Source organism: Odocoileus virginianus, chromosome 10 (genome assembly GCF_023699985.2).
Source record: "Odocoileus virginianus isolate 20LAN1187 ecotype Illinois chromosome 10, Ovbor_1.2, whole genome shotgun sequence".
Lineage (NCBI taxonomy): Eukaryota > Metazoa > Chordata > Mammalia > Artiodactyla > Cervidae > Odocoileus > Odocoileus virginianus.
Window position 1 is genome coordinate 34783767 of NC_069683.1, and position 5842 is coordinate 34789608.

The following is a 5842-nucleotide window of genomic DNA, read 5'->3' on the forward strand; positions in this document are numbered from 1 at the left end:
ATATTGTGTTAGTTTCGGGTGCACAACAAAATGATTTAGCTTACATATATACAGATATATATTCAGATTCTTTTACATTATGTTATTACAAGATAATGCATATAGTTTCCTGTGCTATAGAGTAAATCTTTGTTGTCCATCTATATCACATATGGTTGTATGTATCTGTTAGTCTTGTACTCCTATTTTATCCCTCTTCCTCCACCCCTGTTTTCCCTTTGGTAACCATAAGTTTGTATTCTTTGTCTGTGAATCTGTTTCTGTTTTGTAAATAAAAACATTTGTATTACTTTTTAGATTTCACACGTAGGTGATATCATATAATATTTGTCTTTCTCTGTCTGACACTTCACTCAATATTATACCCTCTAGGTCTATCCGTGTTGTGCAAATGGCAATAATTCATGTCCTTTTAAATTCTAGCTGAAAGGCCACAGGTTTTAGGCTACTTCTGTTGTCTTAAAATAGGGCTCTGACCACGTCTCTGAAGGAGGGCCCCTGGAGCAAATGCAGTGGGCCAGCTGCCAAGGCTGGCAGAAGGAGAGGCAGAGCTGGAAATAAACGCAGGGTGTTTGCTTACAGATTCTTCTCCACCACATCATGGGTGAGTCAGATGACTTCTCACCCCAGATTCTGTTTTTACCCACTTTCCTACTCGGAGGCAGGGTGGGAAGATTGGATAAAGCTTAAAATATATCCCCCAGTTATCTCCTTTTGTCTTTTGGGTTTTAACGCAGAGTCAGGATTCTTTCATTCTTTGATGCAGTCAGGAGTTATGTTTGACTTTCTCACTGGCATTCTGTTTTAATTCACACTTGGTTGCAGAAAGAGCACTATGGAGTGAGTCAAGAGGCTTCAGTCACAAGTCTGCTCTGAGTGCCCATCACTGGGATTTGGGGCAAGTCAGCCTGCCTCCCTGAGCTTCAGTTCCCTTGTTGGCAATGTGAGGTGTCAGTTCCGCCAGGAAGCTGTGTGCATCCATCAGGCAGGACCAATTCCCCGTCTCTGTAGCCCTGGAGTCTGAACCCCCACTCTTCGCCTTTTACCTCCCAGCTTGTTATGACAGCAAGTTAGATCACTCCTGGAAGTGCTTGGAAAACTAAAATGCTACATTCCTGACAGCAATAATTATTACTTTACACCATGTTAAAAAAAAAAAAAAGAGTTTCTCTTCTCTTTAGTCCTCAGCATCTCAGGCAAATCGCTTTACTTTGGTCTCCCGAGGCTGGACCAGCCTCTTACCCTCCTTTATGATGTTTTTGGATCATTTTTGTTTTAAGAGTGATCTATGAGTTCTTCTATTTGTGTTGTGGTGAAATAGATGTAACATCAACTTACCATTCTAACCATTTTTAGCTGTAGAGTTCAGTGGCGTTAAGTATGTTCATACTGTTGTGTCATCCTCTGCCTTCAGAACATCTTTCATCTTCCCAAACTGAAACTCTGTTCTTGTTAAGCAACACCTCCTATCTCCCTTCCCTAGCCCCTGGCAACCACCATTCAACTTTCTGTCTCTATGAGTTTGACTACTCCAGGGACTCACACAGTATTTGTCCTTTTGTGTCTGACTTCCTTCATTTAGCACAATGTCCTCCAGGTTCATCCATGTCTGTTTCTTTAATGTATAGAGAGATAAAATTTTAAGCAAGAGAAAAATTTTGTTTTCTCCCAGAAACCATTGTAAATGGACATATGTACTTAATTTGTTTGCTTGTTTTGTAGCTGTGAAGTTACTTTCTTAAACAGGGAATAAAATGCATTGTGTATGGGGGCTTCCCAGGGGCTCAGTGGTAAAGAATCCAATCCACCTGCCAATGCAGGAAACTTGGGTTCAGTCCCTGGGGTGGGAAGATTCCCTGGAGTAGGAAATGGAAACCCGCTCTAGTGATCTTGCCTGGGAAATCCCATGGACAGAGGAGCATGGCGGGCTACAGTCCATGGGATGGCAAGAGAGTTGGGTACTACTGAGCAACTGAACCCGCATCTGTACCTGAGTCTCAACTGGGGTGGGGCTGAGTGCGAGGGCAACACCTGGCATGTGTTTCTGGGCAACACCCTTCCTCCCGAGTGTTAATTTGTATCAGATGATTCATCTGGGAAGGGAAGAACTCCTGAGAAAGAACACTTAACCCATGCTCACTAAAGGGCTTCAGGCACACGGTGTCACAGCTGATCATTTGCGGGGTTCTGACTGAAGCCACGTTTCAGAAAGGTTTCTCCCCTCCAGGGAGAATTTGCTGAAAGGGAAGAACACAGGCTGGCATGGTGAGCCAGATCCAACAGTGGGGCCTGAGCAACTGAGGGGAACAGCTTGGGAGACTCCTGAGTACCCTGGGAGGTGCAGAGAGATGTGAAAATCAGAAGGCCCATTTAATTAAACTCTGTAATGCTTTGGGACCGAAAGCAAACCTTCTGGGGAGAGTTACAGCAGGATGAAGGGGGCCATTTTCTTCCTTATGGACAACACAGAAGCACCTCATGGGCATCAATGCTTCAGCAATCTGGGCTCAGAGATAGGGTCTCCATCCAGGCTGGCAGAGTCGGCGCAGTGACAGTGGGCTAAATCTGTGACGATGGGATGGGGGCAGGAACCCCAGAGGTCAGGTCTGGTGGAGGGCACATTAGCAGCTGTGTTTTTCATGAACAGAGGCTGCAGCCTGGGGAGGCCAAGCTGATTCATGTTCATATGCCAGCCCCATTAGAGACTCTGGAAAGTTCTGGAGAGAACTTTGTGCCGTGCTGTGCTTAGTTGCTCAGTCGTGTCCAGCTTTTTGCGACACTATGGACTGTAGCCTGCCAGGCTCCTCTCCATGGGATTCTCCAGGCAAGAATACTGGAGTGGGTTGCCATGCCCTTTTCCAGGGGATCTTCCTAACCCAGGGATCGAACCCAGGTCTCCTGCATTGCAGGCAGATTCTTTACCGTCTGAGTAAGACATTGCAATTCTTGACTGACTGGCTAGGGGTTCAGGCCATTGGGATTCAGATATTAACACAAGTGCAACCCTACGTGTACCTCCTGGCTGGTGAGACTTTGGGTTACATATGTTTTGATTTGTTAATAGCACAATGATGATGTGGTTTATTCCAACAGATTACCAATTTAACAATCTCATCTAATTTAAATGTTTGTTTTAAATTACGGACTGACAACACCTCTTAACTTTCGGCTCATTTATGAAACAGGGACTTTGAGAACAGCTGAAATCATCATTATTATAGCCTGATTTTTGGAATTAGTCACATTTTCAGAAAACAAAAAGACACTGAGAAAGTAGGAGGCAAAAGAGTCTTGAAACCTATGGAATATAGTTTTTCTGTGTGGAAGTTTGTCAGATCATCCTCTGCTGATGGCTGTACCATCAGTAGTTTCTGCTTCTTCCAAGGTCCCATTTATCATTTTCTTGGACTGCTGGGATCTGGAGGGTGTTTGCTCAGAAGTGACAAGGTGTTTTTTTTTTTTTTTTCAGGAATGTGTTTGGGGATTTCTACATGTCATGTTGGCAGGTTTTTAACAACTCCTGATCGCAGAAGAAATTGAGAAATGGTTCTAGTCAGTTCTACCCAAGCACAGGCACTGGAGGCCAGGATGTTTTAAATCCCCATCCTCCCCTCAGTGGGGTTTATAAGTGTCCTGAGCCACTGAAAGTAGGATCTTTCTCATTAAATAGGTCTCTTGGGCTAAGAAAATACCAAGGCATGGGTGGGCATTGTCCCTGTTGGACCTTGAAGAGCCACACAGAGGCAACTCCTAGGGGGATGCCCTCCCTTGGGGACAACAAGTGCAGTGAAAGGGGCTCATTGGCATAGGCAGCAATGTTGGCTGAATTCTGGTCATTGGCTGAGCATGTGGCATGCGACCTCGCCACTGACAGTGCTCACTTGGGCCCAGGTGATGTGACTCTTACCTTCCAGTGGCCCCTCCAGTCTTGGAGGCTCCACTGGCTTCCATTCTGGTGCTACCCCTGTACCCCAAGAGCAATTCCAATTCCACCTCTTGGGGCTGGATGGTCTTGGTCTTCGTCTGTTTTCTTTTCAAGCTATTTTTTCAACTGTCTGTTCCAGAAATTTTCAAGCATAAGGAAGAAGAACAGAACCATGACATTGCATGTACAATGTCTTGATTAAACTTTTATTAACATTTTGCCATATTTACTTTAAATAGAAGGTTTTATATATGAAGCACTTTAAGTTGTAAACTCTTCACTCCTAAGTACCTCAGTATTCAGTATGCATCTCCTAAGAAGGTTATTCTTCTATATAATGATTCCATTATCATACCTAAGAAAATGAATAATAATTTGCTAATATCATCTAATTTAAATTACATATTCAAATTCTCCCAATATGAATTTTTAAAATGGATACTTTAGAACCAGGATCCAATCAGAGTAAATGCATTGCATTATTTTTCATTATGGTTTTTAATCTTTTTCTAAAACAATCCCCTTACTTTTTTCTTTTAAATTACATTGGTATTTGATTTGTCATGTAAAATGTCTCATCTTCTGATTTGCCTAATCATTTCCTTGTGGTGTCATTAGACTTTTTTTTAAATATAGTTTTTTCCCTATAAGCTGGAAATTAACTTTAAAGGCTTGATTACATTTGGTTAACAATTTTAGTAGCAGGCTCATATTTTTTTCGTTAGCAGACAAACGCCATGCCTTATTCCCTTAACAGTTTGCCCTTTGAATTTCAACAATTTCTCTTCTCTTTTTCTATCAAATAGCTTAGCTTTGGCAACTTTTTTTGTTATTGTTGTTCCTACAGCTATGACTATTGCATGATTTCATCAACCCATTTGGGAGTCTGTCTTTTTGTATTTCAGTACAACAATCTTCATTCTCCCTGCAGCAATGAACAAGTCTCTTGGGGAGAGACGGAGAACAAGGAAATGCAAATGAGAAAAGCATCTTGATTCCAGTTTAAGGATGACTGTGCCATACCTTTAAAGAAGCTGTGGAGGATGAAGCTTCTGGAACAGGTGAGAAGTAAGAAGGAAGCAGAAGTCTTGCCCCCAAAGGTCTGGCTCCACAGAACTGGAGGGGCACACTGTGTAGGGTCCCAGACTTCACTCTGGGATCTGTGTCATGTTGAAATATGGGACCTTTTTCAACACCAGGTCCCAAGGATCCTTTAGTAGCCATTCACACTTTTTTCACAGCACCATCATCCTTAGCATTAAAAAAATTATTTATTTATTTTGGCTGTGCCGAGTCTTTGTTGCTGCATGGGCTTTTCTCTAGCTGCAAAGATCAGGGGCTTCTCTCCAGCTGCGGTGCGCAGGCTTCTCATTGTGGTGACTTCTCTTGTTGTGGAGCACCAGCTCTAAGGCACGTCGGCTTTCGTAGTTGTGCCTCCCAGCTTTTAAAGCACAGGCTCAGTAATTGTGCAGGGGTTTAGTTTTGGGAATCTTCCCAGACCAGGGATCACACTCTTCTCCTTGGTTTGGCAGGTAGATTCTTTGCCACTGAGCTTCCAGGGAAGCCCCATCCTTAGCGTTGTTTTTCTGTTGACTTTGATCTCAGAGATTCATAGAAGGATCAATTAACTGTGAAATTCACCTTGATTCTGAATAGAGTCTTATAAATAGTTTCTAGCCTGATGTGACTTTTCCAATAGTTTTGTAAAATCGATAGGGAATAGACCACTTGTTTCATTACAGAGAAAAAAGAATCAATCTTGAACTTTTTTTTTTTCATTACAATAAATGTTTATTGAACACTTACTGTAAACAGGAGTTGTATTATACAAAGTTAGCTTGAGCCTACGTATTTCTAATAGTGTGGAAGACGACACAAACAGATACCTTTCCTTTAAATGTCAGAGATAAGTACAAA

At 42.4% G+C, this 5842-nt stretch overlaps 1 long non-coding RNA gene across 1 annotated transcript; it reads left to right on the forward strand.

Annotated features, from left to right (window-relative positions):
- The first annotated feature begins 545 nt into the window (after positions 1-545).
- Positions 546-4964, forward strand: LOC139037018 (uncharacterized). The gene is made up of 2 exons (XR_011489796.1): positions 546-604; positions 4857-4964. It is a non-coding gene; the product is annotated as an uncharacterized lncRNA (long non-coding RNA).
- Positions 4965-5842: the final 878 nt, after the last annotated feature.